The sequence below is a fragment of the Macrobrachium rosenbergii genome, chromosome 13 (genome assembly GCF_040412425.1).
Source record: "Macrobrachium rosenbergii isolate ZJJX-2024 chromosome 13, ASM4041242v1, whole genome shotgun sequence".
In the NCBI taxonomy this organism is placed as follows: Eukaryota; Metazoa; Arthropoda; class Malacostraca; order Decapoda; family Palaemonidae; genus Macrobrachium; species Macrobrachium rosenbergii.
In genome coordinates, this window is record NC_089753.1 from 57,846,909 (window position 1) to 57,860,803 (window position 13,895).

At 38.9% G+C, this 13,895-nt stretch overlaps 1 long non-coding RNA gene across 3 annotated transcripts in view; it reads left to right on the forward strand.

Annotated features, from left to right (window-relative positions):
- Window positions 1–2,826, forward strand: part of LOC136845349 (uncharacterized) — a 753,869-nt gene extending 751,043 nt beyond the window's left edge. For all 3 annotated transcript variants that reach the window (XR_010855145.1, XR_010855146.1, XR_010855147.1), the window contains one exon: window positions 2,622–2,826. This is a non-coding gene — a long non-coding RNA (uncharacterized lncRNA). The remainder of the gene's footprint in view (window positions 1–2,621) is intronic.
- The last annotated feature ends 11,069 nt before the right edge of the window (window positions 2,827–13,895 follow it).

The window sequence follows — 13,895 nt, forward strand, 5'->3', positions numbered from 1 at the left end:
GTCATACCATGACTTAGTTATAAACCTTTGTTGCATGCCCAGTTTCAGTTTGTTTAATTCTAAATCTTATCCAGCCTGCCCGTTATTTGATTTCCTTTTTTTAGTCTTGAATTGAATTCCAACTTAAGAGAACCTGTGGTAGATATCATTGCTCCTAAATATTTGAAAGACTCAAAGTCACTGGTCCAGTCTTAATTTAATGTTATTTCATACCTTTGTGCAAAGTCTGTCCTCATTACTGCTGTCTTTGATTAATTTTGAGTCCCATCTCTCTAGATGTTTGATGCCTTTCGTTAAGTGAGCTTTGTAAATCTTGTGTTGATTTACTGTTTTCTCTAACAGAAGGTGGATCCCAAGACAAGAAAACATAATAAGTACTGTTGAATCGTCGATGATGCTACTAGGCACAAAACTTCCACAATACTAGCCAGTTCATACACCTACAAAGAGGGGCCCACCAGCAGAGCATAGAGCCCCTACACATTTTGTGACGTATTTACTTTGAGGTTCCCATATCTTGTACAGACATAAGCAAAAATATCTCTTTATATTTGAACACTTGCATTCCCTCCTTAATTTGTTCGATATTTGTTTCTTAAAAATCAGGAACCCTGAGGTGCCTGGGTACCTGTAAAAGCAAACATTTTTCTTTCCTATGGCAGTATAACATGTTATTTTCTGTGTACAGAACTTTGTAACTGACATGCCCTCTGTGATGGATGTGACCAGGCGAGCCATAATATAATACTCCTGAAGTTGAAATGGAGCAGGTTTTATGGTAATTCATAAAAGCACATCAATCACCAAGATATCATCATGACTACTGCTGGTCACTTTCTGTGTTGAGGTAACCCCCACCCCCCAGTCATCAGCATATGACCCTGAAAAGTTGAGCTAGATCAAAATATATAACCTCTTTGATTTTGTTGAAAAGTGTTCTTTAGGACCACATGCACCAGGAATAACCACTGTCATTGGTTTCCAATGGTAGGGTACCCCAGCCAGTTACCTCAGATTTACCTCTTGATTGACTCAGATCAGCTCGTGGTATTTATGGCAAAATTTACAGTAGGCCCGCTCACATATGAATGCTTACTGCCAGCGGATTCTGGTTTAGGAGTATTACCCAGTTACCTAAAATTTGCTTCACCTTGTACTGATCGAGGCCTGCGTGTGAGGTAACATACTGGAATATATCATGAAACTGGCTATGTTAAAGCAGGTATTAAACTTGACTTAGGAGAGAATGTAGTTTTATAGAAAAATTTACAAATGTTCCATTAGTAATTTGTCAAAGTGATTCAAGTTTTTTTTTGGGGGGTTAAAAATATCCTCAAGAACTAACCAATAAAATAAGATTAGAATTCGCATTTTTTACAAATCTCCAGGTAAAGAGTACGGTACTAAAAATTCGTCATAAAAGAAAATTTTCCAGACTCCATGTAGTAGTAGTTTCACCTTAATTAATAGAATCTTTTATCCCTCCCAACAGATTACCTTCTTCACCATACTTACATGATCACCTCCACATTACGTTGGCTTTTATTTGCAATGAGATTAAACTGTTAAATGCTTCTCAGGAGAACAGTGTTTTATTATTGGGTCTTCAAGCTGACTGACTAGATGTTAGAGAACCATCCTTCTTTCCCATGTCACGTCAAGTAGCATGGGGCTACAGAACCACCTAATGAAAAATGAGTGCCCTAAAACCAGGATACATTTATTGTTTCTTCAAAACTCTCGAGTCATTTACATTCAGTAAATGCCTGACTGGTACATATAATCATAATGAAATGATGAATGAGTAACAATACATACATGGCATCAGATTTCAAAAGACCAAAAATACAAACAGGAACATAATCCTCAGTGTTTGGAGTGAAATTTTCTGGTAGTCTGAGTTTGGCTATTAATGAAAGCCTTCCGTCAGGCATGTAATTGAAATGAGCCATAACTGTCTTCATGAACTCCATCATTTGCATTTTGCCTCCCTAATATGCTCAGACTGGGGCTCACTGGAGAAGAATTTAGCTAAAAAAAAAAACCATCATGAAGAGATTTGTTGTAAGACAAGACAAATGTAAATCTCACGTTTTTTTTAGCTTTGGGTAGTATCAGAGCCTTTCAAAATTTAGTGAATGAAAATGTCTGCAGCCAAACTATGATTTTCTCATTTTATGAACGAAATATAGTTGACAAGTAAAGTCTATTTATTCACCATTAGAATCAGAGTCTTTACTCCTTACATTGATCTATTGTAGTTTAACTTTTCCTTTCCAGTTCATCAGAATGCTGTGTAATAAAACCAAGTTAGATGAGTGCCCAGTGCTCTGTATAATAGTCTGTATTACAGTTCGTTCATAAATTTATGGTATCAAATTTAGGGTGGCCAGGCGTCCTTAGATGTATCTGGTCAGATGAGAATAGCTGTTGAGAAAAAAAGGATCCTACTTTATCCGCAACCCGCCCTCTCTCAGAGTATGTAAGAAAGCATAAGATGGGTCATTATTTTCAGCTCTCTTAGTACCTTCAAAGCCATTGATATCTAACAATTACTGACTATAAGGGCTTTTAATTCATCTATGTTACAGTAGTTAAAAGGCAAATATTTTTTCCCTCAGACCATAACTGCGCCACCGTTAGGAGAAAAGTAACTGTGGAGACACAATTCATCATGATCGCCTCCAACTGCGTGTTACGCAGAGGACCTCTGTGAAATTCCACTACTCATGTCTTTCTTGTGCTTCATCTTCAACCACCTCCACTCATCTCCAGACTGCTGTCTCATAGTTTCCATCCAAATGCTCAGGAATCGGAGGATATTATACAGAGGTAAGTTTTACTTTTATTTTGACTGTTATTTCAATATTTGTGAAATGTTGAAATGTGCATTTCCAGTGTTAAGATACTTTTAAAATTCGACTAGGAGACTTGAATTTCCCATGAAGTAAGATTCCATTAACAACTTTTAAAAAAATAAAAAGAAAAGCATTTAGAATTCGTATCGGCGAATTTTCTACACATTTCTTAGGATTTCAAATGAAGACGTTGCAGACAATGCCGCTCTTAGTACTATTACTAAAACCTAGTTAGTGTGATGGAGATTATGGCAAGAAGCTAATTGCCTATGGCTATACCGCATTATAGAGGGGAGAGGGGGACAGGGAACTAGGGACCCCAGCAAACCACTCCCTAGCGCAGTCAGTCAGTGGCATTTAAGTCTAACAGCGTTTACCCTTACGGAAACTTGGTTTCCACTTACTCATGTTGACTCGGTTAAGATGCATTATTTATGCGCACTCATTTCGTTCTCATTTATACAACTTCATTATTGACATTTGAAAGAATATCTGAAGGGTAGGAGTGTTCCGATGCCTTATAGCTATTTATTCATTCATGAGTTCAATAGGGTTAAAAGTTCTTTTCCGAGTCGTTACTGGATCAGTTCTGGAACGACATCTGACATTACACTAACGGATCTCCCTCCCGTGGCCTGTGTTGACAGACAAAAGAAAATAGAGTATACATAATTTTGTAATAAGGTAAAATATTTCTGACTGGTTTAAAATTGCACGACCAAGACTTTAGTTGACCAAGCCGGCAGCTATAGAACATTCCAAAACTATGCAAAAATTATCATTAGAATAGTTGTCTGATTAATTTTCTGGCCCTGTATTGTATTAATGTACATAATGATTTTCTACTATTTCATACATATTTCTATACAGCCATTTATATTTCTAAACACAACAAACCGATCATAAGGATGCAAGAGAGAACAAATAGGCAAGTATAGCAAAGAGTATTGCAAGTCACAGAGGTCACTTGTATTCAAGAAAATTATTAGTTTAAGAAACGAATGATAAGTGACTTAGACAATCTTCCGTTAGACAAGAAGAACAATGTTCATAAAAGCAGACAAAGAACAGAGTCCAATTATTAGTGCAACGATAAAAGCACAGGCAATATTCAATACAATTTTTAATAGGAACTTGACAAAATGATTAATAGGCTGTAAAGGTATTGTATATTAATGTGAGCTAGGGGCATCTTATTTTACCCAGGTTGAGGATATGACGATAATGAAGTTAAAGTCGGTGATAAAGAGGGAAAAATATCCAAACGTAAACACCAGAAATATTTTTTGTTTTTGTTTTAGAGGAAAAAAAAGACTGCAGAGCTCTCCAATTCAGGGTTACTGTGAATATCTTGTGTTTTGAATCTGGTATGAATGTCTGTTTAGATGTAATATTACTTGTGTGTTTAAATGTAAAGTAATGATATTTATATGTCACGTAAAATGCATATGCAGAAACAGAATTCTGGAAATTCAAGGAATTTGATACATCACTGCCCACATAACAGGAAAGATGTATAAAAAAAGGGCAATTGGAATAGAAAAAAGATAACGTTTCTTTTGATTTTATTTAGAGAGAAAAGGTACATTTAAAATACCAATGTATAAAATTTTTTAATGTTTCAGCAAGATGCAATATAAAAAGAGAAATCTGGGTATTATTAGGTAAAAGCTATGTAATGAAGTTTAAAACATCATATAATACAAACCTATGGTTGTTTTATAAACAAAATACCTTTTTTCCTGATAGCTGAAGGCATAATGACCCCATTTACTATCAAAGGGATTATTGACTGGAACACTCGTACAGTATATTTTCCCATAAAAGTGCCACATTATTTCTGTCGTTGGATATACTAACTCTTGTTCACTAGTAGTAATAAATATCTTTTTCCGAAGGCAAAAATATCATTTTTTAAAACATTTTACTTAGTTCACTGAAAATCAAAATATGACCTCGTCTGAACACAAGACTCAAATTTCCAAGCTCAAAACAGAGAGAATGTGGCGATGTGTTTCAAAGCATTTGCTGTTGCAGCTGGAAGGACGCCTATCAGAGTGATGTGAGTTTTTGCTTGTATGTACTCACATTTGTTTGGGATTGTCCTTCTGGGCAGTTGTATAAAGAATTTGGACTGGAAACAATTATTTCTCACCTACGTTAATGTAATCAGGATTCTTTTCCTTTGAGTGGGTACATTCGTGGATATTAGGACAAAATTTGTTGAACATATGTAGCCAAATTTGACCAAAATTAGGTTTTTTCCCTTGTAAGAATACATCCATGAACAGTGAGATCGCTGTTTCTTTCACACGTGAAAATGCAATATGAGCAAGCATTTCGTCTCTCTCCTGTAAGGATTCGTTTATGAATGTTAAGGTTTCACCTTTCAGTGCTATTGACTACTGAGTAGGCACAGGCATTTTTCCCTATATAGAGATTTTCGTGAATTATAAGTTTTCTCTGTGATTCACAGGTGTATTCAAAGGAAGGACAAACAAACGCCCCTCTCCTTCCATTTCGTTTCCCCGTGGTTTCCTGAGAACCACAATATGGGTGAGAGTCTTTACTACTGAGATTCAGGGTGCTAAGAGAACATTTATATCAGCTGTTCCTTCTGGAGCTCCCCTAGAAATTGTAACATTACTTGAGCTTTTGCCTACACAAAACATTTTTTTAAGATGTCTGTTGTCGGTTCTTGTAGCTTCATTTTCTGTCCTTTTGCAGTTCCTCTGAAGGTTATCTGAATTTTTCTTTTCACCTGATGAGTAAAATAAGACATCCCTGAGGTTTTTTTCTCCTGTTTCTATTGTTCCGGCCTCTTGTCCCTGTGCGAGGAACATGGAAGCACTGGAAAGGCCATTTGTTCACATGCTAGGACTTCTTAGTGTGTGGATCACATGACAATCATTAAACATAACTGTTCAGCTCTTTATGTGTTTTATTTCTTTTGCAAATGATTGTGTCGCAAATAACAAGCATTATAATATACAGTAATCTCTGAGACGTCGTCAAAAACTGGCCAGCTAAACTCCAGTCTCTTCTGGAAGATTTTAAAGACAGATCAAGGGGCTCTTCTTCTGCTTCTCATGTTTCATCATCTGTGCCTTTTTAATCCAGCTGAAATCGAAGTATGTACATTATTCAGTATTGAAGATTTACAATGTATGGATGTATGGCTGGTAATAAATATGGTAAGAAAAAATTACAGTAATATTCAACCAAATTTTTATCGATTTCTTACTTTGAATCATTCCTGTACTTCAGAAATTAACTTATTTACCTATGCTGCTCTTGAACGTATATATTTGCAAAAATAAAATGCCTCCTCCATCCCTCATCATTCCGACCCAGCCAGGAGCCGGCGCTGATAATAGCTGACCCCTAAAGGTCCGTCGCAGATTTCGACAAAGGTCACGGGAGTTTATATGCCAACGGTGTCTGATATTTATTGATGGTCACTTATCCAAGCACTGACCATAATAATAACATTTCCCTTTTATAAGACTGTGCGGATTACCCTAAGCTCACCCTTTCTCTTCCATCCGACTTTGGGACCGGTATCCTAGGGCAACCTCCTATAACTGATTTCTGTTCTACAAAATTCTTTATTTTATCGTATAGGTTTTCCCGCTGAAGTTTGACCAAGCAAACTCTGGCCTAGGGACTTAATCAATGCAGTTGTGGCTGTGCTAGTTTCGGAGGCTTATGTCTCGTTAACAGTAGTGTGTCAAGTTAATATGACTGTACCAAGCAATTTCTAACCTGAAACTGTAGTTTGCAAGCGTTGTTTCTTTGATAATCTCTGTAATTACCTACGACAAGTAGGTTCTGCTCTTGGTTCGCTTTGTTTGTTTGTCTGTTGTTAGCAGGATCACGCAAAAAATTCAAGTTCGATTTTAAGGAACATTACCAAAGGTCGGTCTCATTGTCGACAGCAGTTAGATTGTCGGAGAGATCTGGATCTGAAAAAGGAACCTTTGGCGGATGGACTGGGGGTGGTTGATGTGCTGGATTTCTTAACACTCGAGAAAGTTTACGTTCTCCAGACACTCTAGCTGTAATCTGCATAACAACAAAGAGAAAACGAGTTTGAGTTGTGTTTTCGAGGCAAAATAGGCTGTGTAAAACGATGGTGACCCCATTGATTTCATAACCTTCTCAGGACTCGTCATGTCTTTGGAACATTGTTCTATAGACCTTAGAAGTATAATTATCTTAGTTTAACCAGACCACTGAGCTGATTAACAGCTCTCCTAGGGAGGGCTGACCCGAAGGATTAGATTTATTTTACGTGGCTAAGAACCAACTGGTTACCTAGTAACGGGACCTACAGTTTATTGTGGAATCCGAACTCATTATGACGAGAAATGAATTTCCATCACCAGAAATAAATTCCTCTAATTCTTCAGAACTGCATTTGACGTAATTTAAGGATAAATTTCGATGTTTCTGACACTCATGTTCATAAAAACGAACAAACAGCATTAATCAGTATTCATCTAGAATATATAAATGTGTTTGGACTGCAAAAACGACATTCCTGATTCATTAGTGACCAAGGACTGAATGGCAAATTATATGACAAAAATTTAATTAATTTAAGATGGGGAAATACAGTTGTGGTAGATTTAATTATGCGGCGTATTCATAAAAGAACCGGCAGATTAAAGAATGTTGGTTATGTAAACAACTACGTTCTTGCCTTCCATGTATATATCTTTAAAGGAAATTTCTATATTTTTTCAGTCACTAATTATTAAGGATCAAAGATTACAGAAAGGAGTTAGAGATATGAGCTTCCAAGATTCCAGTGAACCATGAAGTAAGAAAAAAGAAAAGATATTTTTAACATTACTTTTACAAAAACTTACAAGATTCTCCGAAAGAACGCCCATCCTAATACATTCATTTCCATATTGAACGTCGAGTGAAAACAGGAGAAGAAATCACGCTGCATGAATTCATGCCCGAGTCGTCTACGCCGTTATCCTTCCCAGCGCTCGTTCGAGCGTGACCTGAGTAGTAATGGCCAGGTGAACACCCTAAACACCTTCATGGACTTTTGCGGGAACCAATTAATAGCTGTTGAACCTAATGGCCTCTCTCTCTCTCTAGTTCCTCGTTGGACGAGTCGGTAGAGTTCTCGGCTAGCACTCTGCTAGACCCGAGTTCGAGTCTCCAGCCGGCCAATGAAGAATTAGAGGAATTTCTTTCTGGTGATAGAAATTCATTTCTCGGTATAATGTGATTCGGATTCCACAATAAACTGTAGGTCCCGTTGCTAGGGAACCAATTGGTTCTTAGCGACGTAAAATAAGTTTAATCCTTTTGGGCCAGCCCTAGGAGAGCTGTTAATCAGCACAGTGGTCTGGTCAAACTAAGGTATACTTCTCTCTCTCTCTCTCTCTCTCTCTCTCTCTCTCTCTCTCTCTCTCTCTCTCTCTCTCTCTCTCCCAGAAACATTCATACATGCTTGTCCTGAGCTCTTTGTCTTCGGAAACACCCATAAACTAAATATCTCTTTTTCAAAAATGTTTCTGTTTGCAAAGTGAAGTTACCATGTGTTTGCTTTGAATAAGAAAATGAAATCGGCAAATTGTGCTCAATTTGTGCTTATCATGCTTGGTGGAAGAAACACAAAGAAATATTGTGGAATCTTGCACAGATTTTATGCTATTGTTGCTGCGAGGTCAGTATCATTTTTAAAACTGTATTAAGCAATGATATCTTTGGGTGTGTTCGGTATCCTGACAGTTTTTAGTAATTTTATATATATATATATATATATATATATATATATATATATATATATATATATATATATATATATATATATATATATATACGTGTTTCTTTAATATATAAACCATTAAATACTGAAAATGAAGGTTACACATTCAAAACTAATCAACGTTATTTACAGATATGAAAAATATATTTGAATAGTCCTTATCTGTGATTGGCAGCAGTGATGAACGAATTATAAAATAAAAAACAACACTAAGATATATTTCTTTTTTTATTCTAAATATTTGTATTGAGGTAAATCCATAATTTAGATAGTCTTGAATATTGAAGAAGACAGCGACGATTGACCAAATTTGAAATGAATGTTTTTGTTACATATCCTGTCTTTTTATATTTTCATTGAAATCCTGCAGCCAAAATAAAATCACTCGTATGTTATCGGTTCAGAGATCGTAAAATGCAATTTGTCTTTGCAATCCATCTGCAACTACGCACAAGGGAAACATTACTATATTTGCGCTATACTTTTTCTTCCAATGCTTTCTTTTATTTCGCAAACAATTGATTTGAAATTTATTAGAAATATTTATCGACTTTCAAACAAAACATATTCTCCTGAGTTTCAAAATAAATTATACTGGTCAAAATGTTGGGCAGCATAGTAGAAGGCTGCTGATGCCAATTGCAAGAAATGTTTTGTTCACTCCAGAGCAGGATATTGCCTGTACAACAGAATACCGTTCTCGAAAGCTTCAACAAAGCTCCCACCCTGATCGTTCGCCGTGTCACCCAGGTACCTAGAAAATTAAATGAAGAATAAAAGGCTCTGGAATTAAAGAAGACTTTCTCGATACGAATCACCGCTCTCAGTTGATCTGAATATGTCGAATATGTTGAATAAAACTATTTTTTTTATAAAGTTCATAAACTCTAACATACTTTCTGATATCTATAGAAACCGACAAAGGGTAAATACAAAGTAAGTTGGGGAAAAGCCGCGTTTTAATTAACTTTGCGACAGGAATACAAGTCTCTCTCTCTCTCTCTCTCTCTCTCTCTCTCTCTCTCTCTCTCTCTCTCTCTCTCTCTCTCTCTCTCTCACACATCTATGTGCATGGATTCGTGAGTACCCATTTATTTATGCTGGTATACAGTAGTATAAGGCAAGAGTGAGTTGATGAAAGTAATGAGCGTGCACATTACACGTAATCTCGCTGAAATGCATTTTTTTTGCAGGTTTCGAGTTAGCGATAGCGTTTAAGAACCAGAAATCATTCCATTTCCTTTTATCTTATTGCCACTTCATTAACGGAATGATCTTTCATCCTGACTGTGTTCTCCTCTACAATGATTTCCTTCAATAAATTAAATATTTCCTTTTTTTTACTTCCCTCTCCATCTTTCTGAGTTCCCATTCCCATTCCTCGCCATCTCATTCCTTGTTTCTCTCCTTTGTACAATCTTTCTAATCCCTTAAGTGGCTGTAAACGGCGTCTTTTATAGAAAGTGAAAAGTCTGGTTAAAAATTCGTTTAGTTTCAGTTTCATAAATTGATTTTGTCGCTAGGTTTTGTCTCCCTTTCTGGAGCAAGTAGGCAGAAACGAGAAAATTTTTGGAGATAGTTCCTACTTTTGAGCTAGACTATAAAAAACATGCGTTTGTAAGCTAATCAAAATCCAGTTCTGCATTATACGGTAATAGTCTATAACGAGGCGGCGAGTAAGAGGCAGGTTTAAGGTATTCTAATATATTGACGCAAAATCTCTGACAGGGCAAGACCTCTTGCGAGCGGAAAAGTACCATTTGACATTAAGGTAAAACAGAGGGACGTCTATGTACAGTCAGATGTGTTTTCTCACACCTGAAGAACGGATAACAATTCTACATACAAATTAGGAAGAGATTTCAAATACATATGGTTAGAAAGCTTGCAGTGCCTTATATACATTAGTAATTACAGTTCTGACAAGGAAATAAAGTATCTTCTGAAAAATGCATGAAAGATCGTTTGACTCAGGAGCGCTGGCTGTTTCCTGAGAGTCTCGGTGCGTCATGTAGATTTTAGTTCTGAGGCGAGGATGCCCTGAGGGTCCCGGTGACAGATCTGGGCCTCACAGGCCCATCAACAAAGAAGAAAAGAAACTAACAATGTTAACTAAAAAAAGGGGGCATCAGAATTAAACTGTCAGTTGAAATGTCAAGAAAGAAAGAAATCTATGAATGATAAGGAATTTTGTGACACCGTTGATGTTGAGGGGCATGTGGGCAAGAATGGCCATGTATAGATATCAAATATCATTATCATTGCATAGTACATACATTATGTACAGCTTACATGCGTTCATGTACATTTACTTTATTATTGTTTTACAGAAGAATTATGTTTACGTTATCATTTATCCTTCATCAGTGCTTAAACCATTATACTTATTTTAAGACCACAAGCTTGATTATGCATCTTGGCAACATTGCAGTTATATATAACAACACTGCTATTGTTTCCCACCATGTGCGGTGCATAAGTAGTTGCAGTTAAGTGGCCGCTGAAATGTGACAAACGTGGGGCCTCTTCCCTCTTTCACGTTAGTGTCTGTCTGTCTTTATGTATACGCGTATAAAGAATCTTCGACTTAGATTCATCACCCTTAGTTCCATTGCCTACGTGGACGTATGTGGCAGGGTAACATGCTGCATATACATGGCGCAGTGCGTACGGTCTCCCTGACAGAGACATTATGAAATCCAAGAAAGCGACCACCATTAAGAAGTGTTTACTTCTCATCTCTCACATTGGATCTCTTACAGTGACCTAGGATATCAACGACAGTGTCATTGTCTCGAGAGTGATACAGTGTTTGTGCAATGTGTCAGTGGCTGAACGTGTCCTTGCCAGTCTCTCTGCAGAATATTTGAATTCTGGCGCGATTTTCGCGGCCATGACTCATGCTTCTTCTCTCACATATCGAGGGTGGCTGAGGCGCTCAATGCTCGCTGCCACTCTCCACTCAGCCTGCCCTCCTCCCCCACCAACCGCTCATCTCACCCAGCCTGCCCACTTCATTTCATAAGCTCACTGTAACCAAGATTTTAATTTTCAGCTACTCCTGGTGAATTCCTTTGTATACAGACTCTAAGCTCTGTTACAATACCTAACTCAACATGGCTTAACATGGCTCAGCAAGAGGAACAGCTAATTGAGTGGATAGATCAGACAGAGGATCAAGCAGAGGATCAGACAGATGGTCTGATGGGAGATGACAGATTAATGCATCTCCCCACAGCTGATGACGATACCAGACCCACCCTCCCTCTTCCCCTGATTCCCAGTAGGCCAGGAAGCCATGACAATGACATTTTGCGTCTCACACTTTCTTCAGACTTCCAGCTTGCAAGAGCAAGATTGACAGAGGCAAGAGTAACAAACCTTCTGACAATAAATGGATCAGTCACGACAGGAAGACAACCAGTGGTTCATGGCTCTTTTCACACTACTATCAGGACAGGCTGTGGCATCGCGACCCCAGCAACCTGACACCACATCTGCACCTCCTGTCACACCAATTCCCCCAACCCCTGGCATTGCAGTGCTTACACCCACGGTTTCTAACATGCCTACAGTCCATCCCCCTTCTCTCCTGCAACAAGATGCAACGTATCAAATGTTTTGCCAATGGAGGATCTGTTTTGAGGGCTATACAGCCCAAGTTGGACTTGATAGATTGCATCAAACTTCTCAGTTGATCCACCTGAGGATTTGCATCTCCCTGGATGTTCAGTGCCTGCTTATGCATACACTAGGCATCCACCCCGACACATCACTTTCCCTTACAGAGGTGTTGGATACGCTGTAGAAGCACTTTCACAGCCTCAGAAATGAAGCTTTACGATGCAGGGAATTGTTGTCCTGCAAACAGGCTGTGGGAGAATTGTTTTCAGACTACTACGCATGTCTCAAGGATCTTGCTGATGAAGTGGATTTGTGCACTGGCAATCCTGCTTCCTGCACTGAATGGCAATTGCAGGTGATAATTTTGGTGGGTGTGAGGGACAAAGAGTTAATACAGCTCCTTATCCCCCTCCAACCCTCATCCACCCTCGCAGAGTTTGTGATATGCTGCCGCTCCTATGATTCTACACATTTGACTGCATCAGCCATTGCATCTTCCCCTGGCCAGATCAGCGCAATATCTTCATACAAGAGGAACCAGCACCTACAGAGAGGACTTCTCATGGATCTCCTAACCAGTGCTCTTACCAGTCTTCTAACAGTGACCCTTGTCAATACTGTTCTCACAGGAAACGACTCTGGACAATGTCTAGCGACAAGTGCCACCTGCAATAACTGCAGACGCACTGGTCATTGGCCCCGCTCTCAGAAATGCACTGCTAAGGAAGCTCAGTGTAATATCTGACAGAAACAGGGATATTTTGTAAAGATGTGCAAGTCTACCAAGACGAATCGGACCGGGATGCAGCCTCACCTTCAAGCCCAAGTGGAAATTGCCCCTCACCACCTACTAAGTCAAACACCAGCTGCCTTCTTGTGGGTGCCAACTCAGATAATGAGTCCCCCACCAGTCACTGTCTCCCTGTCATTCGGTGATATCTCATCACATCTCCAGCTAATCCCCAATACAGGAGCAGACATCACAGTGATTGGCACCACACACTTGGATGTACTCCACATACCCCGGACAAGACTTTCACCTCCACCCATGACGGACATCTTGGCAGTAGATTGGATCCCCCATGACAGCAGCTGTGGGATGCTTCCAGGTGACACTTCATCTCGGCAACAAGTTGTGCTTAGCAACCATACATGTTCACAAGGATATCCAGACCGCCCTCCTCTCCCGTGGACATTACTGAGCCCTCGCCATAGTGTCACCAGACTTTCTGAAGCCCATTCTCAAGGTTATGCATGTCAACAGATGTGCCCAGTTTCCTGCCTCCACCATGACGTCACCCACAGCTACTGAGGACTATTTTCTCTGCCATTTCAGCGAAGTCCTCATATCCAGGACGGATCTGCAGACTCAGTCACTAAAGAAAATGGTAGGTCCCCTAATGCGGATCCACCTGAAACCTGACGCTGTAACATTCGTTATACACACGCCCAGGCCCATTCCATTCGCCTTCATGGATCAAGTGAAAGAATTGCTTGACTCCTTAGTGCAACAAGGAATCATCAAGCCAGTAAGGGACACTGTGGATCACACCCACCTAAATTCTCAGGTCACCCGCCCTGCACACCCATCATCCATACCGCATTATGCCGTCCACAAC